Source organism: Triticum aestivum, chromosome 2D (assembly GCF_018294505.1).
Source record: "Triticum aestivum cultivar Chinese Spring chromosome 2D, IWGSC CS RefSeq v2.1, whole genome shotgun sequence".
Classification (NCBI taxonomy): domain Eukaryota; kingdom Viridiplantae; phylum Streptophyta; class Magnoliopsida; order Poales; family Poaceae; genus Triticum; species Triticum aestivum.
Window position 1 is genome coordinate 337960517 of NC_057799.1, and position 26880 is coordinate 337987396.

Genomic DNA, 26880 nt, shown 5'->3' on the forward strand with positions numbered 1-26880 from the left:
CTCTGGTATCCGGGAGTTGCATAATGTCATAGTCGAAGGAATAAGTATTTGACATGAAGAAAGCAATAGCAATAAACTGAACGATCATTATGCTAGGCTAACGGGTGGGTCTTGTCCATCACATCATTCTCCTAATGATATGATCCCCTTATAAAATGAGAACACATGTCCATGGTTAGGAAACCTTAACCATCTTTGATCAACAAGCATCACCCTTTAATGAGAACGGAAATAATTTGAGAATATAGTAATAGCGAGTTTTCTCATCATGAGTAAAAAGGGTGGCTATGTCATTCAACTTAGTAAGATGTGCCACAACAGTTTCAGTTTCATAACCATGGAAAGGATCAGATTCAACCAAAGTAATTAACTCTGGGTAGACAGAGAATTCATAATCCTTATCATCAATAAAGATAGGTGAGGTAGAAAACTTAGGATCATATTGCATTCTAGCATTCAGAGATTTTCTTTATACTTGCATAATAATTTCTCTAGATCATCTCTATCCTTACAAGCAAGAATATATCTAGTTGTCTCCTCATTCATAACATAACCTTTCGGTACCTTAGGCAATTCATATCTAGGAAGACTAGTTCTAGCAGGTGTTTCAGGAGTTTCAGTTTCAAGCTCATCATCAGATTCAACAACATCATGTTCTATCACTCTAGCAATTTGTTCATCAAGAAATTCACCCAGTGGCACATCATTATCATCAAGCAAGGTACTAGCATCATCATATGCATCATTCATAGTAGAAGTAGCATCATCAATAACTTGCGACATACCAGGATTAATAACATGTGGTGGTGCTGCAAGTTTACTTATAACAGAAGGTGAATCTAAAGCAGAACTGGATGGCAGTTCCTTACCTCCCCTCGTCTTAGAGGGATAAATCTTAGTCTTAGCATCCTTCAGATTCTTCATAGTGATAAATTGATAATAATCCCAAGTGACTCAACAAATATAGCTATGCTCCCAGGCAACGGCGCCAAAAAAGGTCTTGATAACCCACAAGTATAGACGATCACAACAGTTTTCGAGGGTAGAGTATTCAACCCAAATTTATAGATTCGACACAAGGGGAGCGAAAGAATATTTGAAGGTATTAGCATCTGAGTTGTCAATTCAACCACACCTGGAGATTAATTATCTGTAGCAAAGTGATCAGTAGCAAAGTAGTATGATAGTTTTGATAATAGTGACAGCAGCAACGGTAACGGTAACAGTGATAGCAGTAATTTTTTAGCAAGTGTAACAGTGATGATAGCAATAGTAACGCAGCAAGATCAATAAGGATAAATTTGTAGGCATTGGATTGGTGACTTGTTGGATGATATTCATCATGTGACAATTATAACCTAGGGCAATATGGCACTAGCTCCAGTTGATCGATATAATGTAGGCATGTATTCCGTAAATAGTCATACGTGCTTTATTAAAAGAACATGCATCACATCTTTTGTCCTAGCCTCCCGTGGCAGCGGGGTCCATATTGGAAACTAAGGGATATTAAGGCCTCCTTTTAATAGAGAACCGGAACAAAGCATTAACACATAGTGAATACATGAACTCCTCAAACTACGGTCAACACCGAGAGTGGGCCCGGTTGTTGTCACTCCGGGGTTGTCGGATCATATCACGTAGTATGTGACTATAACTTGCAAGATCGGATCTAAAACATGGATATAATGATGAATTCATAAATGGTTCAGATATGAGTTCATGCCATCCGGGCCCAAAGTGACAAGCATTAAGCATGTCAAAGTCATAGCAACATCAATCTAAGAACATAGTGGATACTAGGGATCAAGCCCTGACAAAACTAACTCGATTACATGATGAATCTCATCCAACTCCTCACCGACCAGTGAGCCTACGAAGGAATTACTCACTCTCGGTGGGGAGCATCATGGAGTTGGCGATGGAGATTGGTTGGTGATAACGAAGAACGAAGATCCCCCTCTCCGGAGCCCCAAACGGACTCCAGATCTGCCCTCCCAAGGAAGAACAGGGCTTGGCGGCTCCGTCTCGTGGATCACGACAACCCCGGAGTGACAACAACCAGGCCCACTCTCGGTGATGACCGTAGTTTGAGGAGTTCATGTATTCACTATGTGTTAATGCTTTGTTCCGGTTCTCTATTAAAAGGAGGCCTTAATATCCCTTAGTTTCCAATATGGACCCCGCTGCCATGGGAGGGTAGGACAAAACATGTCATGCAAGTTCTTTTAATAAAGCACGTATGACTATTTACGGAATACATGCCTACATTATATCGATGAACTGGAGCTAGTGTCGTATCGCCCTAGGTTATAACTGTCACATGATGAATATCATCCAACAAGTCACCGATCCAATGCCTACGAATTTATCCTTATTGATCTTGCTGCGTTACTATTCCTATCATCAGCGTTACACTTGCTACAAATTACTGCTATCACTGTTACTGTTACCGTTGCTGCTGTCACTACTATCAAACTATCATACTACTTTGCTACTGATCACTTTGCTGCAGATAATTAATCTCCAGGTGTGGTTGAATTGACAACTCAGCTGCTAATACCTTCAAATATTCTTTGGCTCCCCTTGTGTCGAATCTATAAATTTGGGTTGAATACTCTACCCTCGAAAATTGTTGCTATCCCCTATACTTGTGGGTTATCATCGTCCTCGGGCATCTCAAGTATAACAAAGTCAATCAAAATACTAACATTAGCAACAACAACTGCACATCCTCACAAATACCGATAGGTATGGCTGTTGATTTGTCAGCCATTTGCAAAGATATTTTAGTAGGTGTGAGTTTATTCAAGTCAAGTCTATTATATAAAGAGAAAGGCATAACACTAACACCAGCTCCTAAATCACACAAAGCAGTTTTCACATAATTTGTTTTGATGGAGCAAGGTATAATTGGTATTCCCGGATCTCCAAGTTTTTTAGGTACTCCATCTTTAAAAGTATAATTAGCAAGCATAGTGGAGATTTCAGCTTCCGGTCTTTTTCTCTTATTGGTGATGATGTCTTTCATATACTTTGCATAAGGAGGCATTTTAAGGATATCAGTCAAGCGAGTACGCAAAAAGACTGGCCTCAGCATTTCCGCAAAGCATTCAAATTCTTCATCATCTTTCTTTTTAATTGACTTGGGTGTAAAAGGCATAGGTTTTTGAACCCATGGTTCTCTTTCTTTACCGTGTTTTCTAGCAATAAAGTCTCTTTTGTCATATCGTGTATTCTTAGGTTGTGGGTTATCAAGATCAACTGGAGGTTCTATTTCAACATCATTATCTGGTTCTTTTTCATTGTTTGGTTGAATATCTTCATGAACATCAGCATTATCTTTTTCATTATCACTAGGTGAATGTTCATTACCAGATTGAGTTTCAGCATCAGAGATAGAAACATCATTATCATTATCAGGAGGTTTTTCTATTTCAGGTTCACTAGGGGCATGCAAAGTCCTATCATTTTTCTTCCTCTTCTTCTTTTTAGAAGAACTAGGTGCAGTGGTGTTGTTCCTTTGTGAATCATGTTCAATTATTTTTGGGTGTCCCTCAGGATAAAGTGGTTCCTGTGTCATTTTACCTCCTCTAGTTGCAACTCTAACAGCAAAGTCGTGTATATTATTATTCATTTCATCAAGCAACTGTCTTGAGATTTAGCAACTAGTTCTAACTGGGTTTGAACCATAGAAGCATGTTTTCCAACACCTCTCACATCATTAGAGATTCTAAATAACAAGTCACTCAAGCGAGCAATCATATCAAAATTATATTTCAATTGTTTCATAACATTTGCATTGAAGTGATCTTGTTTTCTAATGTAGTTTTCAAACTCATAAAGGTATTGGCTAGGGTGCACATTGTGAGGATTTTCATTATCATTGAACTTCATTAGAGAATCTACCTCTACCACCTTAGGTGGTGGTGGTGTATTAAGCCCATGTATTTCTTCAATAGGAGGTAAATTTTTAACATCCTCAGCTTTAATACCTCTTTCCTTCATAGATTTCTTTGCCTCTTGCATACACTAGTAGAAAACAGGGCTTTGGTCTTGGCCGGGCCAGCCCATTAGTCCCGGTTCAGTCACAAACCGGGACCCATGGGGGCAACGGTCCCGATTCGTGAGGCCAGGGGGCCGGCCGGGCCTCGTGCGACATTGGTCCCGGTTCGTCTGGACCCTTTGGTCCTGGTTCCAGACACGAACTGAGACCAATGGGCCTCGCTCCCGGCCCACGACCATTGGTCCCGGTTCGTGGCTGGAACCGGAACCAAAGGGGATCCTTTAGTCCCGGTTCCAGCCATGAACCGGGACCAATGAGATGCCTATATATACCCCCCTCGCCTGCGAGCAGAGCACTCCACTGCTCTGTTTTTCTTGCCGGCCGTTGGAGAGCTTTGTGGTGCTCTAGCTCACCTCCTATGCACACGAGGTGTTCGATGAAATGCCCGAGCCACACTTAAGATTTCTCCTCTCGAAGCACCTTGTGCAAGCTCCATTTTCCTCGAGATTTGTCTAGGTTTGGCGGTCTGTCCTGTCCCGTCCCCGTCCTCACCATCGTCGATCGCCCGCGCCGATCTCGTCGCCGGCACCACCGTGGTGAGCCTCTTGATCTTATCTTCTTTCTAAAAGAAAAAACTTCTTACTTGTATGATTTAGATAGATACTTGTGTAGTTTTCTTACTTTTATTATTGTTTGTTATTATATAGTGCGATGGTTTTGGTAACCGCCTCCGTCGGCCCTCGTCCTGTCTATGATTCGGATGTGGTATATATTATCTTTTATAACTATTTGGTTCATTTATTGTTTATGACAGTTATGCCAACCAACATGAAATAGATTTTTTTATGTTGGAGGTATGTGAACCGAAAATTCCAACCGACCCTATTGTCGAGAGGTTAAATTTAGTTGAAGAAGAAAACAATTACTTGAAGGAAAAAATAAAAAAAATTGAGGAGGGGAATATGATATTGGAGTTGTATGTTGCGGATGTCGTCGATGATCACAATATCAAGATGGATGCAATGCGCTTGAAGATTAGAAAGATTAGAAAATATGCCATTCATACCGAGGCTTGGTATCATTATGCCGTTGGATCAATTGTTACCTTGGTTGCGATTATGATCGCATTTGTTTTTGCATTGAAATGTTTTACATAGTTTCATTGTATGGTTTAATTAGATGCTCTGGAGAACTATGTATGTACTTTGGTTTTAATGTGATGATGAACTTCTATTAATTTGGTCACTTATCTATTCATGATGTTCTGTAATGGTTTTGACACACTTAATTATATATAGTGCTTGCATATGAACCAACAATGGATGTACGGTAACAGACGTACCTCCGAGTACATTGAGGGCCTGCATAATTTTCTCGCAGTGGCTGAGGCAAACAAGCAGAATGGTTTTATGTGTCGTCCATGCCCTAGCTGTGGGAATACGAGGTCTTACTCTGACTCGAAAACCCTTCACACCCACCTGCTTTATAAGGGCTTCATGCCACACTATAATGTTTGGACCAAGCACGGAGAAAGATGGGTTATGATGGAAGACAACGAAGAAGAAGAGGATGATGACAACTATGTGCCCCTTGAATACGGTGATGCTGCAGCGGGGGAAGCTGAAGATCAAGAGGAACCAGACGATGTGCCCGATAATGATCTTCGCCGGGTCATTGTCGATGCAAAGAGACAGTGTGAAAGTGAATAGGAGAAGCTGAAGTTCGATCGCATGTTAGAGGATCACAAAAAAGGGTTGTACCCCAATTGCGAAGATTGCAACACAAAGCTCGGTACCGTACTGGAATTGCTGCAGTGGAACGCGGAGAATGGTGTACCTGACAAAGGATTTGAGAAGCTACTAAAAATATTGAAGAAGAAGCTTCCAAAGGATAATGAATTGCCCGACAGTACGTACGCAGCAAAGAAGGTTGTATGCCCTCTAGGATTAGAGGTGCAGAAGATACATGCATGCTCTAATGACTGCATCCTCCACCGCGGTGCGTATGAGGATTTGAACGCATGCCCGGTATGCGGTGCATCGCGGTATAAGATCAGACGAGATGACCCAGGTGATGTTGACGGCGAGCGCCCCAGGAAGAGGGTTCCTGCCAAGGTGATGTGGTATGCTCCTATAATACCACGGTTGTAACGTCTATTCAGAAACAAAGAGCATGCCAAGTTGATGCGATGGCACGGAGAGGACCGTAAGAAAGACGGGAAGTTGAGAGCACCCGCGGACGGGTCGCAGTGGAGAAAAAATGAGAGAAAGTACTGGGAGGAGTTTGCAGGTGACACAAGGAACGTATGGTTTGGTTTAAGCGTGGATGGCATTAATCCTTTTGGGGAGCAGAGCAGCAATCACAGCACCTGGCCCGTCACTCTATGTATCTATAACCTCCCTCCTTGGTTGTCCATGAAGCGGAAGTTCATTATGATGCCAGTTCTCATCGAAGGCCCTAAGCAACTGATACGTCTCCAACGTATCTATAATTTTTGGTTGCTCCATGCTATATTATCTTCTGTTTTGGACATTATTGGGCTTTATTATTCACTTTTATATTATTTTTGGGACTAACCTATTAACCGGAGGCCCAGCCCAGAATTGCTGTTTTTTGCCGATTTCAGAGTTTCGCAGAAAAAGAATATCAAACGGAGTCCAAACGGAATGAAACCTTCGGGAACGTGATTTTCAGAACGAACATGATCTAGGAGACTTGGACCCTACGTCAAGAAAGCTACCAGGAAGCCACAAGGTAGGGGCACGCCTACCCCCCCCAGGCACACCCTCCACCCTCGTGGGCCCCATGTTGCTCCACCGACGTACTCCTTCCTCCTATATATACCTACGTCCCCCAAACGATCAGATACGGAGCCAAAAAACTAATTCCAGCGCCGCAACCTTCTGTACCCACGAGATTCCATCTTGGGCCTATTCCGGAGCTCCGCCGGAGGGGGCATGGATCACGGAGGGCTTCTACATCAACACCATAGCCTCTCCGATGAAGTGTGAGTAGTTTACCTCAGACCTTCGGGTCCATAGTTATTAGCTAGATGGCTTTCTCTCTCTTTTTGGATCTCAATACAATGTTCTCCCCCTCTCGTGTGGAGATCTATTCGATGTAATCTTCTTTTGCGGTGTGTTTGTTGAGACCGATGAATTGTGGGTTTATGATCAAGTTTATCTATGAACAATATTTGAATCTTCTGAATTCTTTTATGTATGATTGGTTATCTTTGCAAGTCTCTTCGAATTATCAGTTTGGTTTGGCCTACTAGATTGATCTTTCTTGCAATGGGAGAAGTGCTTAGCTTTGGGTTCAATCTTGCGGTGTCCTTTCCCAGTGACAGTAGGGGCAGCAAGGCACGTATTGTATTGTTGCCATCGAGGATAACAAGATGGGGTTTTTATCATATTGCATGAATTTATCCCTCTACATCATGTCATCTTGCTTAAAGCGTTACTCTGTTCTTATGAACTTAATACTCTAGATGCATGCTGGATAGCGGTCGATGTGTGGAGTAATAGTAGTAGATGCAGGCAGGAGTCGGTCTACTTGTCTCGGACGTGATGCCTATATACATGATCATACCTAGATATTCTCATAACTATGCTCAATTCTGTCAATTGCTCAACAGTAATTTGTTCACCCACCGTAAAATACTTATGCTCTTGAGAGAAGCCACTAGTGAAACCTATGGCCCCGGGGTCTATCTTCCATCATATTAATCTTCCAACACTTAGCTATTTTATTGTCTTTTATTTTACTTTGCATCTTTATCATAAAAATACCAAAAATATTATCTTATCATATCTATCAGATCTCACTCTCGTAAGTGACCATGTAGGGATTGACAACCCCTTATCGCGTTGGTTGCGAGGATTTATTTGTTTGTGTAGGTGCGAGGGACTCGCGCGTAGCCTCCTACTGGATTGATACCTTGGTTCTCAAAAACTGAGGGAAATACTTACGCTACTTTGCTGCATCACCCTTTCCTCTTCAAGGGAAAACCAACGCAGTGCTCAAGAGGTAGCAAGAAGGATTTCTGGCGCCGTTGCCGGGAGGTCTACACAAAAGTCAACATACCAAGTACCCATCACAAACCCTTATCTCCCGCATTACATTATTTGCCATTTGCCTCTCGTTTTCCTCTCCCCCACTTCACCCTTGCCGTTTTATTCGCCCTCTCTTTTCCGTTCGCCTTCTTCTTTCCTTTTTGCCCCTCGCTCTTTCTGCCGTTATGTCTGAAATTGGGGAAATTATTGTCGATATGGACAATAATAATATCATGGAAAATTCTGATGCTCCTGCTGAAGAACTCCCTACCTTGCATACAAAAAGATTTCGAATTGGTAGTGGTAATATTATTGGAAAAGGAGTTATTCAAGATTTCTTTACTTGTGCCAGTGCTTTGCCTTCTATGGGTAGTTCCATTCTTCATAGAACTAGTAGTCTTGCGGACGCTATTGCCATGCTTATAGTTGAACTTGAAAGGCAATTTATGCACTTGCACCCTTGCATACAAAGGATTTTCCTAGAATTTTCTAATATAGAGCATTCTTCTGTTAAGCGTGCCGCTACTATCTTTTTGGCTCATGAGTTTAGATTTATAATAAAAGGGGCCAAGGAAATCTTTGCGCATTATAGGGTGGACGCTGGCCGTCCTCCCATAGAGGCTATCCTCTTTGATCAAGAAGAAATAATGCGTTTTCAATCTCTAGACTATGTTGCTTTCAATGAAAACCTTAGAAAAAAGGTCCCTACCAATGTTCTAGTTGATAGAATTTCTGAACTTAATGATGATTTGGCTATTCGAAATAATGAGCTAGGATATTCTCTCGAGTATAGGCTCACAAAGTTCTGTCAAAAGAATGCTTATAATGATGAATTGGTTGTGCAATATGAAGGGCCGAAGGAGGAACCTATACCTCCTAAAATTGATCTTGGGGACTTTTGTCCCATTAAATTTAGCCCTTTTGATTACTTTTGCTTGCCTCAAAGGAAACTTGCTGCTGAACGTAGAGAATACGAAATGAGTTTTAATGATCTATCCTATTACTATGGCACTACCTAGATCTATCCTTGCTTTTATGCCTAGCTAGGGGCGTTAAACGATAGCGCTTGTTGGGAGGCAACCCAATTTTATTTTTAGTTTTTTTGCTTTTTGCTTCTGTTTAGGAATAAATATTTGATCTAGCCTCTGGTTAGATGTGTTTTTATGTTTTAATTAGTGTTTGTGCCAAGTTAAACCTATAGGATCTTCTTGGATGATAGTTATTTGATCTTGCTGAAATTCCAGAAACTTTCTGTTCACGAAAATAATTGTTAAAAATCACCAGAACGTGATAAAATATTGATTCCAATTGCTGCTGATCAATAAACAAATTGTCTAGGTCGTCCTATTTTGGCTGATTTTTTGGAGTTCCAGAAGTTTGCGTTAGTTACAGATTACTACAGACTGTTCTGTTTTTGACAGATTCTGTTTTTCGTGTGTTGTTTGCTTATTTTGATGAATCTATGGCTAGTAAAATAGTTTATAAACCATAGAGAAGTTGGAATACAGTAGGTTTAACACCAATATAAATAAAGAATGAGTTCATTACAGTACCTTGAAGTGGTCTTTTGTTTTCTTTCGCTAACGGAGCTCACGAGATTTTCTGCTGAAGTTTTGTGTTGTGAAGTTTTCAAGTTTTGGGTGAAAGATTTGATGGATTATGGAACAAGGAGTGGCAAGAGCCTAAGCTTGGGGATGCCCATGGCACCCCAAGATAATCTAAGGACACCTAAAAGCCAAAGCTTGGGGATGCCCCGGAAGGCATCCCCTCTTTCGTCTACTTCCATCGGTAACTTTACTTGGAGCTATATTTTTATTCACCACATGATATGTGTTTTGCTTGGAGCGTCTTGTATGATTTGAGTCTTTGCTTTTAGTTTACCACAATCATCCTTGCTGTACACACCTTTTGAGAGAGACACACATGATTCGGAAATTATTAGAATACTCTATGTGCTTCACTTATATCTTTTAGAGCACGGTGGTGGATTTGTTTTATAGAAACTATTGATCTCTCATGCTTCACTTAGATTATTTTGAGAGTCTTAAATAGCATGGTAATTTGCTTAAATAATCCTAATATGCTTGGTATTCAAGATTAGTAAAAACTTTCTTATGAGTGTGTTGAATACTAAGAGAAGTTTGATGCTTCATAATTGTTTTGAGATATAAAGATGGTGATATTAGAGTCATGCTAGTTGAGTAGTTGTGAATTTGAGAGATACTTGTATTAAAGCTTGTGATTCCCGTAGCATGCACGTATGGTGAACCGTTATGTGATGAAGTCGGAGCATAATTTATTTATTGATTGTCTTCCTTATGAGTGGCGGTCGGGGACGAGCGATGGTCTTTTCCTACCAATCTATCACCCTAGGAGCATGCGCGTAATACTTTGCTTTGATAAATTGTAGATTTTTGCAATAAGTATATGAGTTCTTTATGACTAATGTTGAGTCCATGGATTATACGCACTTTCTTCCTTCCACCATTGCTAGCCTCTCTAATACCGCGCACTTTTCGCCGGTATCATACACCCACCATATACCTTCCTCAAAACGGCCACCATACCTACCTATTATGGCATTTCCATAGCCATTCCGAGATATATTGCCATGCAACTTACCACCGTTCCGGTTACTATGACACGCTCCATCATTTTCATATTGCTTCGCATGATCATGTAGTTGACATTGTATTTGTGGCAAAGCCACCGTTCATAAATCTTTCATACATGTCACTCTTGATTCATTGCATATCCCGGTACACCGCCGGAGGCATTCACATAGAGTCATATTTTGTTCTAAGTATTGAGTTGTAATTGCTAAAGTTGTAAGTAAATAAAAGTGTGATGATCATCATTTTTAGAGCATTGTCCCAAGTGAGGAAAGGATGATGGAGACTATGATTCCCCCACAAGTCGGGATGAGACTCCGGACGAAAAAAAAGAGGCCATAAAAAAAGGCCCAAATAAAAAAATGAATGAGAGAAAAAGAGAGAAGGGACAATGTTACTATCCTTTTACCACACTTGTGCTTCAAAGTAGTACCATGATCTTCATGATAGAGAGTCTCCTATGATATCACTTTCATATACTAGTGGGATTTTTTCATTATAGAACTTGGCTTGTATATTCCAATGATGGGTTTCCTCAAAATGCCCTAGGTCTTCGTGAGCAAGCGAGTTGGATGCACACCCACTTAGTTTCTTTTGTTGAGCTTTCATATACTTATAGCTCTAGTGCATCCGTTGCATGGCAATCCCTACTCACTCACATTGATATCTATTGATGGGCATCTCCATAGCCCATTGATATGCCTAGTTGATGTGTGACTATCTTCTCCTTTTTATCTTCTCCACAACCACCATTCTATTCCACATATAGTGCTATGTCCATGGCTCACGCTCATGTATTGCGTGAAGGTTGCAAAAGTTTGAGAACATCAAAAGTATGAAACAACTGCTTGGCTTGTCATCGGGGTTGTGCATGATTTAATTACTTTGTGTGGTGAAGATAGAGCATAGCCAGACTATATGATCTTGTAGGGATAACTTTCTTTGGCCATATTATTTTGAGAAGACATAATTGCTTAGTTAGTATGCTTGAAGTATTATTATTTTTATGTCAATATTAAACTTTTGTCTTGAATCTTTCGGATCTGAATATTCATACCACAATTAAGAAGAATTACATTGAAATTATGCCAAGTAGCATTCCACATCAAAAATTCTGTTTTTATTATTTACCTACTCGAGGACGAGCAGGAATTAAGCTTGGGGATGCTTGATGCGTCTCCAACGTATCTATAATTTTTGATTGCTCCATGCTATATTATCTTCTGTTTTGGACATTATTGGGCTTTATTATTCACTTTTATATTATTTTTGGGACTAACCTATTAACCGGAGGCCCAACCCAGAATTGTTGTTTTTTGCCTATTTCAGAGTTTCGCAGAAAAAGAATATCAAACGGAGTCCACACGGAAGGAAACCTTCGGGAACGTGATTTTCAGAACGAACATGATCCAGGAGACTTGGACCCTACGTCAAGAAAGCTACCAGGAAGCCACGAGGTAGGGGGGCGCGCCTATCCCCCCCCCCCGAGGCGCGCCCTCCACCCTCGTGGGCCTCACGTTGCTCCACCGACGTACTCCTTCCTCCTATATATACCTACGTACCCCCAAGCGATCAGATACGGAGCCAAAAACCTAATTCCACCGCCGCAACCTTCTGTACCCACGAGATTCCATCTTGGGGCCTGTTCCGGAGCTCCGCCGGAGGGGGCATCGATCACGGAGGGCTTCTACATCAACACCATAGCCTCTCCGATGAAGTGTGAGTAGTTTACCTCAGACCTTAGGGTCCATAGTTATTAGCTAGATGGCTTTCTCTCTCTTTTTGGATCTCAATACAATGTTCTCCCCCTCTCTTGTGGAGATCTATTCAATGTAATCTTCTTTTGCGGTGTGTTTGTTGAGACCGATGAATTGTGGGTTTATGATCAAGTTTATCTATGAACAATATTTGAATCTTCTGAATTCTTTTATGTATGATTGGTTATCTTTGCAAGTCTCTTCGAATTATCAGTTTGGTTTGGCCTACTAGATTGATCTTTCTTGCAATGGGAGAAGTGCTTAGCTTTGGGTTCAATCTTGCGGTGTCCTTTCCCAGTGACAGTAGGGGCAGCAAGGCACGTATTGTACTGTTGCCATCGAGGATAACAAGATGGGTTTTTTATCATGTTGCATGAATTTATCCCTTTACATCATGTCATCTTACCTAATGCGTTACTCTGTTCTTATGAACTTAATACTCTAGATGCATGCTGGATAGCGGTCGATGTGTGGAGTAATAGTAGTAGATGCAGGCAGGAGTCGGTCTACTTGTCTCAGACGTGATGCCTATATACATGATCATACCTAAATATTCTCATAACTATGCTCAATTCTGTCAATTGCTCAACAGTAATTTCTTCACCCACCGTAAAATACTTATGCTCTTGAGAGAAGCCACTAGTGAAACCTATGGCCCCCGGGTCTATCTTCCATCATATTAATCTTCCAACACTTAGTTTTTCCGTTGCTTTTATTTTACTTTGCATCTTTATCATAAAAATACCAAAAATATTATCCTATCATATCTATCAGATCTCACTCTCGTAAGTGACCGTGTAGGGATTGACAACCCCTTATCGCGTTGGTTGTGAGGATTTATTTGTTTGTGTAGGTGTGAGGGACTCGCGCGTAGCCTCCTACTGGATTGATACCTTGGTTCTCAAAAACTGAGGGAAATACTTACGCTACTTTGTTGCATCACCCTCTCTTCAAGGGAAAACCAACGCACTGCTCAAGAGGTAGCAGCAACCCGGCAACGACATTGATGTGTACCTAAGGCCATTAGTTGAAGATCTTTTACAGCTGTGGAATGGAAACGGTGTACGTGTGTGGGATGAGCACAAACAGGAGGAATTTGTCCTGCATGCGTTGCTATTTGTAACCATCAATGATTGGCCTGCACTTAGTAACCTTTCAGGACAGACAAGCAAGGGATACCACGCATGCCCGCACTGTTTAGATGACACCAAAAGTATATACCTGGACAAATGCAGGAAGTATGTGTACCTGGGGCATCGTCGATTCCTTCCGACCAACATCAATGTCGAAAGAAAGGAAATCATTTCAAAGGCGAGGTAGATCATCGGAAGAAGCCCGACATCCGTATCGGTGATCACATACTTGCTATGGTCAATGATTTACAAGTAATCTTTGGAAAGGGTCCCGGCGGACTATCTATTCCGAATGACGCTGAGGGACGCGCACCCATGTGGAAGAAGAAATCTATATTTTGGGACCTACCCTACTGGAAAGACCTAGAGGTCCGCTCTTCAATTGACGTGATGCACGTGACGAAGAATCTTTGCGTGAACCTGCTAGGCTTCTTGGGCGTGTATGGGAATACAAAAGATACACCGGAGGCACGGGAGGACCAGCAACGTGTGCACGAAAAAGACGGCATGCCTCCAAAGCAGTATGAAGGTCCTGCCAGCTACGCTCTTACCAAAGAAGAGAAGGAAATCTTCTTTGAATGCCTGCTTAGTATGAAGGTCCCGTCTGGCTTCTCGTCGAATATAAAGGGAATAATAAATATGGCAGAGAAAAAGTTCTAGAACCTAAAATCTCATGATTGCCACGTGATTATGATGCAACTGCTTCCGGTTGCATTGAGGGGGCTTCTGCCGGAAAACATTCGATTAGCCATTGTGAAGCTATGTTCATTCCTCAATGCGATCTCTCAGAAGGTGATCGATCCAGAAATCCTACCAAGGTTAAGGACTGATGTGGCACAATGTCTTGTCAGTTTTGAGCTGGTGTTCCCACCATCCTTCTTCAATATCATGACACACGTCCTAGTTCATCTAGTCGACGAGATTGTCGTTCTGGGCACTATATTTCTACACAATATGTTCCCCTTTGAGAGGTTCATGGGATTCCTAAAGAAATATGTCCGTAACCGCGCTAGGCCAGAAGGAAGCATCTCCATGGGCCATCAAACAAAGGATGTCATTCGGTTTTGTGTTGACTTCATTCCTGACCTTAAGAAGATTGGTCTCCCTCAATCGCGGTATGAGGGGAGACTGAGTGGAAAAGTCACGCTAAGAGGGGACTCAATAATATGTAGGGACGTGCATTCTTGGTCGCAAGCACACTACATAGTTCTACAGAACTCTACCTTGTTGACCCCGTATGTCGATGAACACAAGAACATTCTGCTCTCCAAACACCCGGAGCAGTGTGGCGACTGGATTACATGTGAACACATCAGGAATTTCGGCAGTTGGTTGCAAACACATCTCAGGGGTGACAACACTGTTTCTGATGAGCTGTACTCGTTAGCCAGGGGACCATCTTCGACTGTATTGACTTACAAAGGGTACGAGATAAATGGGATTAATTTTACACGATCGTCCAAGATCAAAGAGCACCAACCAAAACAGCGGTGTCCGCTTTGATGCAGCAACCAAGAGGGGAAAGGACACATATTATGGTTACATAGTGGAAATATGGGAACTTGACTACGGACGTGATTTTAAGGTCCCTTTGTTTCAGTGCCAATGGGTCAATCTGTCAGGAGGCGGGGTACAGGTAGACTCACAATACAGAATGACAACAGTGGATCTGAACAATCTTGGGTACACAGACGAACCATTCGTCCTAGCCAATGATGTGGCGCAAGTTTTCTATGTGAAGGACATGTCTACAAACCGAGAAAAAGAAAAGATAAGGAAGCAAATACATCATACGATGAACCAAAGTGCCACATAGTTCTTTTAGGAAAAAGAGACATCGTGGGATTGGAGGGCAAGACAGACATGTCTGAAGATTATGAAAAGTTCCATGAAATTCCTCCCTTCAAAGTCAAGGCTAACCCAAGCACCCTGTTAAACGCTGAAGAATATCCATGGTTACGGCGCAATAAGCAAATGACACAAGCGAAAAAAAAGTGAAGACTTTCTCTCCACAACTATTATGATGATGCCTTTGATCTAGAATGTCACTGCAGTTACATGTGAAGAAATGAAATGCCTTTTGTAACACACGAGTTTCCGTATGAAACCAGATACTTCGAAAGAGATTGTTCATTTTGTACACGAAGTGCATCCAATTTTTGCCGTAACCCTCTCAACTTTTTAGCACATGCTATGTGGGTGAAATGATGATACCCTACCAACTTTCAACCTTTTCAGAGTTCATTTGAAGTGCTTTTCAATTTCAGGGTCATTTAGCTTTAAAAAATCAGTAAATGCATGAAAAATACCAGATGAAGTCAGAAAGGGTTGAAAATTGATGATGTGGCTTTGAATGGTTCATTTTGAACACACAAAAAGTCTGGAGTTCAAATAAGTTCAAAAAAATGAAATCCCTTTGTAACAGATGAGTTTTCGTCCGAACCCCTGATACTTCGAAAGAGATTGTCCATTTTGTTCACGAAGTGCATCCAGTTTTTGCCGTAACCCTCTCAACTTTTTAGCACATGCTATGTGGGTGAAATGATGATACCATGCCAACTTTCAACCTTTTCAGAGTTCATTTGAAGTGCTTTTGAATTTCAGGGTCATTTAGCTTAAAAAATCAGTAAATGCATGAAAAATACCATATGAAGTTAGAAAGGGTTGAAAATTGATGATGTGGCTTTGAATGGTTCATTTTGAACACACACAAATTCTGGAGTTCAAATAAGTTCAAAAAAATAAAATCCCTTTGTAACAGATGAGTTTTCATCCGAAACCCTGATACTTCGAAAGAGATTGTCCATTTTGTTCACGAAGTGCATCCAGTTTTTGGCGTAACCCTCTCAACTTTTTAGCACATGCTATGTGGGTGAAATGATGATACCATGCCAACTTTCCACCCTTTCAGAGTTCATTTGAAGTGCTTTTGAATTTCAGGGTCATTTAGCTTTAAAAAATCAGTAAATGCATGAAAAATACCAGATGAAGTCACGAAGGGTTGAAAATTCATGATGTGGCTTTGAATGGTTCATTTTGAACACACAAAAAGTCTGGAGTTCAAATAAGTTCAAAAAATGAAATCCCTTTGTAACAGATGAGTTTTTGTCCGAAACCCTGATACTTCGAAAGAGATTGTCCATTTTGTACACGAAGTGCATCCAGTTTTTGGCGTAACCCTCTCAACTTTTTAGCACATGTTATGTGGGTGAAATTATGATACCATGCCAATTTTCAACCTCTTCAGAGTTCATTTGAAGTGATTTTCAATTTCAGGGTCATTTAGCTCAAAGAATGAATTAATATAAAAAATAATGAGCTAGAAAACTTTTATGAAACTCTAATAGCAAAAATAATGAACTAAAAGAATGAACTAGAAAACTTTAATGAACCTCTAATAGCAAAAAGAATGAACTAGAAAACTTTAATGAAACTCTAATAGCAAAAGGAATCAACTAAAAAGCTTTTATAAACCTCTTGTATTTTTTAAACTAAAATTATATAAAATTTATGCAACAAAAATTATCAAAGTATTTTTTGTTCAAAACATTAATAGCAAAAAGAATTTTCATAAAGAATTTTTTGTTTGAAACTTTAATAGCAAACGAAAATAAGAAAATATGTTTTTGATTAAAACACACATTTCAAATAACCTAAAAATTACCAAATTGAATATAATGATAAAACACAATAATACTAAATAGCAGGAAAAAGAATCACTCAAAAATCTATTTTATAGTAAATTTATTCAAATTTAAACTATTCAAATTGGAAGGCTAATGGCACTAATAGAAAGTTTATAATTTTTATTACCTAAAAGCAAAAAGAATCACTGAAAAACAGTAAGTATTTTGTTGTAAGTAGAAACAAAATAAAATAAATAAAGCAAAAAAGAAAACAAAAAAACTGGAAAAATAAAAAACGCCACCTACTCGGCCACCACGGCGTGAATACGACTAGAAACCCAACCATGGGCCAGGATTCAGGCTCGCAGAAGGCCCAGTAGGCCCACGGCCAACGTAGTGTGAGATTAGGCCCGTAAACCTGCATTTGAGAGGAGCTCGAGAGGGCAGCCGCAGTGGGGCTTATAAACCACTCCGAGCCCCTCTCAACTAGCAAGGTGGGACTAAACTTTTGGCCGCGGGCAGCACAAGGCCTTTGGGCTCGGTTGGTAGCAGCAACCAGGACGAAAGGGGTGCATTGGTACCGGTCCGTGGTACCAACCGGGACCAATGCCCCCCTTTAGTCCCGGTTGGTGCCACCAACTGGGACCAATGCCCCCCTTTAGTCCCAGTTGGTGCCACCAACCGGGACCAAAGGTCCCTGTTTCCCGCCCTTTGGGCTGCTGAAAAGAGACCTTTGGTCCCGGTTGGTGGCATGAACCGGGACCAAAGGGGGGCATTGGTCCCGGTTGGTGCCACGAACCAGGACCAATGCTTCCCTATATAAGCAAACACTTAGAAATTTTCATTCAATTCAATCGATCTCCTCATCCTTTCCTCCGACGACGCCGCCAGGCTGCTCCTCGTCGCTGTCGCCGCCGAGCCCTCCGGACCGCGTCATCGCCTCCCCGAGCCCGCCTTCCTCGTCACCGGCATCCCTGAGCCCGCCGTCCTCGTCCCCGTCACCGCGTGCCTCCCCGAGCCTGCCTTCCTCATCCCCGTCGCCGCGTACCGCCCCGAGCCTGCTGTCCTCGTCGCAGGACTCTAGCCATCGCCGCCCCCTCCAAAGTGAGCCCCCCTTTCCCATGGTCCCCTGCTCCCCGTCTCTGGGTGTGCCCCCAAGCCCCTTGCTCTGCCACTGCTCCATGGTCGCCGCCGGCCCCAACACATTGAAGAGCACAACAGCAACACCGTGAAGGAGAGAAGAACGAGTGGAACAGCAACAATGTTGTCCACTTGTGAACTTTCTGAATTTTTTTACAGTGATGAACAGTGCGTATAGAAGGTGTTTGATGAAATGCTAGATGGCTTTGGGCATTTTTGGAATTTCTGAAGTTTTTTGTGCTGAGGTACTGATGCAAGACAAAGGCGATGGCAAAATTTCAGAATTTTTGGAGTGGTTTAGAATAGGTTTTCAGCAAGGAATTTGAATCTGGTTCAAATTTCATTTGAATGAAATTTGAAAATTTTGAGCTATGGATCAGAAGGTTTTTGGTGAAATGGAGTGTGGGTATTGTCGTGAAGTTGGAGTAATTTTTCTGGTTGTAAAAGAGTTAGGAAAATTTAGAATTTGCTAAATATGTCAAAATAAAATTTTGCTCATAGAAAGTTTTTATATATGACTATGTATATATGAGCAATGATGATCCGTGGATGTATGCATTGATATATGAGAAATGATGTTCATAGAATATTTACCAAGTATATATGTATTTTTGTTCATATATGTATTTTCTTCATAGCATTTTTTCCATGTATATATGTATGTGGCTATGTATGTATAGATGGATATCATTTTTTTCATGTATGTATGTCGTTGTCGATATACCCCCTCCCCGATAACTTCCACATGAGGGGGGGTCGATATACCCCCTCCGTGATAACATTTTTTTCCATGTATGTATGTCGTCGTCATCGATATACCCCCTCCCTGATAACATTTCCTTCTTAATATGTTGAGTTAGCTGATTTAGGTTAGTGCATTTTAGGTTAGTTGATTTACAGTGCATTTTAGGTTAGTTGTTGTTAGTGCATTTTAGGTTAGTAGATTTTAGGTTAGTGGAGAGGAAAAAGTAAAATAAGGAAAAAGAAGAAAATAGGAAGAAGGAAGAAGAAGAAGAAAAAGAAGTAGAGGAAAAAGGAAAATAAGAAGAGGAAGAAGGAGGAGAAGAAGGAGAAGAAGAAGAGGAGAAAAAAAATAAGAAGAGGAAGAAGAATAAGAAAAAAGAGGAGAAGAAGAAGAAATAGAATATATTCTATTTTTTCTTCTTCTCCTCTTTTTTTTGTTCTTCTATTTTTTCTTCTTCCCCTGTATTCCTTCTTCTTCTCCTCTTTTTTTTCTTCTTCTTCCTATTCTTATTTTTTATCGGGAACGAGGGTGTCGAGGATCGCCGAGCGGTTGAGGGTCAGGAACTAGGGTAGAGGGTCGAGGGTCATCGAGGGGTCGAGGGTCGAGGGTCGATGATCGCCGAGGGGTCGAGAGGGGGGCGTCGATCAACCCCCTCTCGCTCGACCAACTCTCGAGGACACCCAAACACTATAAAAAACATTGCCGATCTCCCACCCCCTCCCGCCCCTACCCGACAAACTCTCTCGAGTTTATAAGAGATTTATCAAGAATGCCCCCATTATGGATGTGCATAATTAAGTTGATCCATATTTTTCCTTATCTCATCTACGCTTCTATATGTGCACATTCTCTTGTGTCAAAGTATTGAAGAAATACATGGTTTCATAATTAGCCGGAAGTAACAGGCGCATGATGGTATGAAGCTCTCCAAAATTATTTTGGAATGGAGTTCTGATAGGATAATTCGCTTTTTGGTACGAAGTTCAGCAAAGGCCTTCCAAATAGCGATATTCGAAAGGCTATTGCTGAACTTCGTACCAAAAAGCGAATTATCCTATCAGGACTCCGTTCCAAAATAACTTTGGAGAGCTTCATACCATCATGTGCCAGTTACTTCCAGCTAATGATGAAGCCATGGTTTTCTTGAATCCTTTGACACTAGACAACATGACATATAGAAGGGTAAGTGAGATCAGGAAAATAGGGACCATTTTCTGCACATCCAGAATGGCGCCATTTTGTTAAATCCCTTATCGGTCCGACGTCGGACATTCATGAGAGAGGCGGTCCGGCCCAAACCCAAGAAGCGTTGCCGAGGCCTCCCCAAACCCTAGACGCGTCGAGGCCACCCCAAACCCTAGAAGTGTTGCCGAGGCACCCAAATTTACCAAGTTAAAAGAGCGTTGTCATCGAGGCCACCCCAAACCCTAGAAGCATTGTCGTCGAGGCCACTAATTAATATTTCTTGTTGTGATTAGCTAGCTAGGTCTATGTTTGCCACTTATATATCCATCTCTCATGTTTGTATATTAATTTCCATGTTGTAATAATTGCAGAAACTATGGAGCACAAAGACTTGGAAACAAAACAGTTGTTGGGGGGACATAATCCTCGACGGAGGTGATATCTTGTCGTATCTCAACGACACCGATGGTCTGGAAGGAGAGGGTGAAGCAGGCTCCGGTGATCGAACAATGGATGAGGAAGGACATGATCATGATGTCTCCGGTGATAGAATGCCGGTGGAAGAAGGAGACAGTGATGACGGCTCCGGTGACCAAACGAAGGAGGGAGCTGTTACAAAGTCCGGCGAGGTATATATATTAATTAAGCATGTGCTGACTAGATAATTGATGCATTAATTTTTTTTGTATGTACATATATTAACTCTTCTTCCTTCTTTTATAGCCCTCCGGATCGAGCCAAACTTCGGTAACGAGATGAGGCCCGAAGAAAAGGTTGCGCCAGGATGAAAGGTTCACGATCACAGCAATCTCGGACGATGGCCAACCGATTGAACCCAGGCGGACCAAGGAAGCATTTTCTGCACAGTGCGGGGCTATTGTTAGGGACATGATCCCGATCAGCATCCAGCTATGGAATAAGCCTAAGAACGAAGACCCACAAGTTCCTTATGTCAACGATAGACAGAAAGATGATCTTTGGAACTCGCTGAAGGCAAATTTCGCCCTACCGCCAGAGGAGGATCTGGATAAGCCAGTTATAGAGCCATTGGTCAAGGTCATGCTCTTAGAAGATGGCAGATCTATTCAGGAGGTGGAAGAATAAGTTGAAATCAACATATGTCGAAAAAGGGAAGACTCCAGAATTCACCGGCCAATTTGAGAAGATAAGAGATCACTGGCCCGCATTTGTGACCTACAAGACATCGGACAGGAGTAAGAAGATGTCAGAGACAAACAAGATAAATGTTGCAAAGAAGTTCTATCACCATCGCACGGGGTCAGGTGGCTACCTCAAAGCCCGGCCGTTGTGGGACAAGGCTGAGAATGACCTGATTGCTAAAGGGGTCGAACTAGAGACATTGAACTGGCCAGACCGTTCAAGGACTTGGTTCTTCGGGGTTGGGGGAACCTTGGACCCCCGAAACAGGGAAGTGCGTTTGGACGGACGAGCAACTTGCAACACTCGTCAAGAAGCTTCAGAAGTGTATCACCGCAGCGCAGCAAGGGACGTTCGTTCCCGACAGAGAGAATGACGAGCTAACCGAGGCCCTCGAGAATCCTGAGCACCCTGGATGATCACGAGGCACGGCAGGCTCCGTTGCGTGGAAGGTTGGGTTTCCCGGCGCATGCGGTTACAAAACCCGGGAGAGGGAGAGGAAACTAGAGCAGAGCGGAATGCAGAAGCTGAATGCAAGGGTACAAAAGTTAGAGGAACAAGTTGAGAGCCAGCAAGCTACCGGGGCTACCCCAGTAGCTACCCCGCCATCTCAGTGGAGAAGCAGCGTGGCTTCCACCGAGATCGTTCAGTAGCTTGACTTCACGGCTCCTAGCTACCCCGTGGATTCTATCATGGAGGCTCAACATTTCCAGCTTATGACGCAATGGTAGAACCTCAAAGTCAAGGCGGCTGTCGGCTCTGTTGCACCTCCTCAACCCGACGGAACTTTTCACTGCCGTCCGATTCCACATGGCTATGCTGTTGTGATGGTGGATGAAGTAACAGAAGGATTTGAGGAGCTCGAGCTTAACCACCCTACAGGTGAAGGGGAGACTCAGCTGGGTCTTGCTCTGAAGACTCCATGTCTATGGCGGAAGGAGCACATCAAGCTTCCGAACTGGACGCCTCCTCCTCCTCCTCTGGCGAGTCAAGGCACTCCGCCTCCTCCTCCTCCTCCGGCGAGTGATCAGGGCACTCCGCCTCCTTCTCTGGCTGCTCCGGCGTGTAAGACCGGCAGTCCGCCTCCTTCTCTGGCTGCTTCGGCGCGTCCGAGCAATCCGCCTCCTCCTCTACCTCGTTAGTACCGATGGAAGACAGACGCTACCGCTCCGGCTCCTCCGGCGTGTGGGAGCACTCCGCCTCCTTCTCCGCCTCATAAGCAACAAAAGAAGAGAGACGCCGCCGCTCCGGCGGCTAGCAGTACAGCCAAAGGCGGGAGGCAATACAGATACGGTCCATCTCTCGAGCCTCTAGAGAAGTTACCATACGAGAGGACCGTGGAGGAAAACGCGGAGATCTGTGAAGCCTATGTGAAGGACTTTTTTACAAAAAAACCTCCACCTCCGAAGGAGAAGATAGATCCGGTGAAAGCGAAGCGCACTATCGATGCCCTGAAGCGACCACCACCGCGTTCGCCGGATGACAACCATGTCCGCTATCTTAAAAAGACATTGGAAGATGTGTGCCGGTCGGGAACTACTTCAAGTGATCAACGGTTAGCAGAACGAAGAAGTGGGAAAAAAATTCCCAGCTCGGTGAACAGGCGAACCAATCGTGGCCCCCGCTCAAGGTGTCTAGCGATATAGTCGCAAATCTGTGATATGTCTCCAACATATCTATAATTTTTGATTGTTCCATGCTGTTATATTATCAATCTTGGATGTTTTACAATCATTTTATATCATTATTTGGTACTACCCTATTGACATAGTGCCAAGTGCCAGTTGCTGTTTTCTGCATGTTTTATACATCGCAGGAAATCAATATCAGACGGAGTCCAAACGCAAAGAAACTGCACGAAGAATTTTTATGGACCGGAAGGGACGTAATGGGCCCTGGCTGCACCTGGGGGTGCCCCGAGGGGGCACAACCCACCAGCACGCGCCAGGAGGCCCAGGCGCGCCCTAGTGGGTTGTGCCCACCTCGGGTGCCCCCCGGACCGCCTCTTTGCTCTATAAATACCCCAATATTCCAGAAACCCTAAAGGCATCGACGAAATATTCATCCAGCCACCGCAGAGTCCAGAACCACCAGATCCAATCTAGACACCATCTCGGATGGGGTTCACCACCTCCATTGGTGCCTCTCCGATGATGCGTGAGTAGTTCTTTGTAGACCTTCGGGTCCATAGTTAGTAGCTAGATGGCTTCCTCTCTCTCGCTGAATTCTCGATACAATGGTCTCTTGGAGATCCATATGATGTAACTCTTTTGCGGTGTGTTTGTTGGGATCGATGAACTTTGAATTTATGATCAGATCTATCTTTTTATATCCATGAAAGTTATTTGAGTTTCTTTGATCTCTTATATGCATGATTGCTTATAGCCTCGTATTTCTTCTCCGATATTTGGGTTTTTTTGGCCAACTTGATCAATTTATCTTGCAATGGGAAGAGGTGCTTTGTAGTGGGTTCGATCTTACGGTGCTTGATCCCAGTGATAGAAAGGGAAACGACACGTATGTATCGTTGCTACTAAGGATAAAACGATGGGGTCTATCTCTACATAGATAGATCTTGTCTACATCATGTCATCATTCTTATTGCATTACTGCGTTTTTCCATGAACTTAATACACTAGATGCATGCTGGATAGCGGTCGATGTGTGGAGTAATAGTAGTAGATGCAGGCAGGAGTTGGTCTACTAATCTTGGACGTGATGCCTATATAATGATCATTGCCTGGATATCGTCATAATTATTTGAAGTTTTGTCAATTGCCCAACAGTAATTTGTTCACCCACCGCTTGCTACTTTTCTCGAGAGAAGCCACTAGTGAAACCTACGGCCCTCGGGTCTTCTTTCTCATATATGTGCCTTTGCGATCTACTTTTCTCTTGCATTTATTTTCAGATCTATTAAACCAAAAATACAAAAATACTTTGTTGCCCTTTATTTTATTTGTGATCTATTATTCAATCTACTACAATTTATTTCCCGTCCACGCACCTTTTGAGGTGTCGTACCCGAAAGGGATTGATAACCCCTTTAACACGTCGGGTTGCGAGGTGTTGTTATTTGTGTGCAGGGGTTGTTTACGTTGTGTTGCTTGGTTTTCCTACTGGTTCGATAACCTTGGTTTCATATCTGAGGGAAATACCTACCGTTGTTGTGCTGTATCATCCCTTCCTCTTTGGGGAAATACAGACGTAGCTTCAAGCGACATCAATCTTCCGGGGATGGTGCCCGGTACCAATCCTGGTGATTACCTAGGCGACGATGTACATTTTGATACAATGGAGGTGGAAGTGTTCAGATACCAGTACGGGAAGCCTCTCGTCAAAGATGGAAGTCCTCCTCTAACAACGATGATGCAAAGATTCCATTAATGGTACGTGAAAACCTGCAGTCAGTCTGGGAAGGATGCTTTGACGATGAGAATTAAAGATGACCACGACTTCATTGGACAAGAACTGATTACTGTTGATTTTGACGAGTTTTTCCAGTTCTACAATCAAAAGGCCCTCGACAAATCACTCGTGGCTTTCTACTGTCTGTAAGTACTACTTTCTGTAATTAAGTCTCTATATATAGCTCAGCTCTTTCGTTGCATGTATATATAATTATCCTCACTATATTTTGCAGATTGAGGATCGTAGAATGGAGAAAAGCACAAATCTATGACATTGGGTTCATTAACCCAAATGTCATACATGAATGGATGGTTAAACGCAATGTCTTAGAAACCGACGACAACTTGCTACAATCGTTGCTCAAAAATCAAAGCAAAGATAAAGTACTCTTTCCTTACAACTTCAAGTGAGTGTTACTGTCTTGTGCGCATTCGGTTTCCCTTATTACTCGAGGTTATAGTAATGTAACTGATGAGTTATGCATGCGTGCGCATGTTCCACTTTATTCTCCTAGAGATTAAGCTTTTGCGGGGAGAAGTAACCGTCTTAGACTCGAGACGAAAAGATCCCTAGGAGTATGAAAACATGACTGAGATGCTCCAGAAGTAAGTTCAATCGATCATTATTGCACCATATCGGCAACTTTGTTCATTTCCTGATATCAAGTAATTATTTTCTTTGTCTGGCAGGGTTTGGAAAGAGTTCACCGCAATTTCTCCAGGACTGCCGACCGAGCTGCGATTTAAACACCGGAAATTAAGTACTACTACCTAGTCCCGCGCATCTCCCATTGATTGTAGCTAGTTTCATCAATACCATTTTGCATGCTTGCTTATCAGTTTAATTGACCTCTATTTCTCGTAAAGTGCTTGTGGCAGGAAGTCGGGAATGATTTATGTGGATACTACATTTGCGAGTTCATCTACAACGCGACGGCCTCTAATAAGTGGGGCTACTCTTAAAAACAATATGAAGTGCGTAAGCAAAATATTCACAATTTTATTTTATTACCATCATTTGTGTTGAGTTTCATTCATACACATGTATTGACAGATGCGGGATGAACTCCTACCACATGACCGCATAAAAGCAATTCAAGAGGAATTGGCGGGATTCTTTCTTGACCACGTCATCAATAAAGCCGGAGAATACCATGTGGCACTTGACTTCAGATGTTAGGGATTGTAAGAGATCTTATATTGTATATATGTAACTAGTAGCGTCGGATAGATATACGAAAACTTCTTGTTCGACCAATCTCTCGGAGAAGGAGGTAGATCACTTCTCTCTATATATGTTCATGAAGATCTTGTGTACTTAATTGTTTCCTTCATTTGCTTACTATCTAGCGTGTCGTGAGTTCTCTCTATACGTATAGTACGTAGCATCGACCAAGCACGGAGATAAGAGAGGTCACTTCTCTCTATTAGCTAGCTAACACAATATATGAAACCCCTAAATTAACCCTCCAAAACTCCCAACCCCCCCCCTAAAAAACAAAAACCCCAGCTCCTGAGCTGCTGACGCATGGATGCCTTTTGGTCCCGGTTGGTGTTACCAACCGGGACCGAAGGCCCTCCTGCCTGGGCTCACCGTAGCGGCCACATGGAGAACCACTTGTCCCGGTTCATAAGAGAACCGGGACTAAAGGTGATGGGCTTTAGTCCTGACCCTTTAGTCCCGGTTCCAGAACCGGGACAAATGGGCCTTTTTCTACTAGTGATATCTTCAGGACTGAGTTATAATATACCCCTCTTCTTTGGAGTGGGCTTACGCGATGGTTTGGGAAGAGTCCAATCATCATAATTACAATATATTATTCAATAATTCTTCAGCTTGTCCAACAGTTCGTTCCCTGAAAACACAACCAGCACAACTATCTAGGAAATCCCTATAAGCATCGGTTAGTCCATTATAGAAGATATCAAGTATTTCATTTTTCTTAAGAGGATGATTAGGAAAATCATGAAGTAACTGGCAAAGCCTCCCCCAAGCTTGTGGGAGACTCTGTTCTTCAGTTTGCACAAAGTTAAATATTTCCTGTAAGGCAGC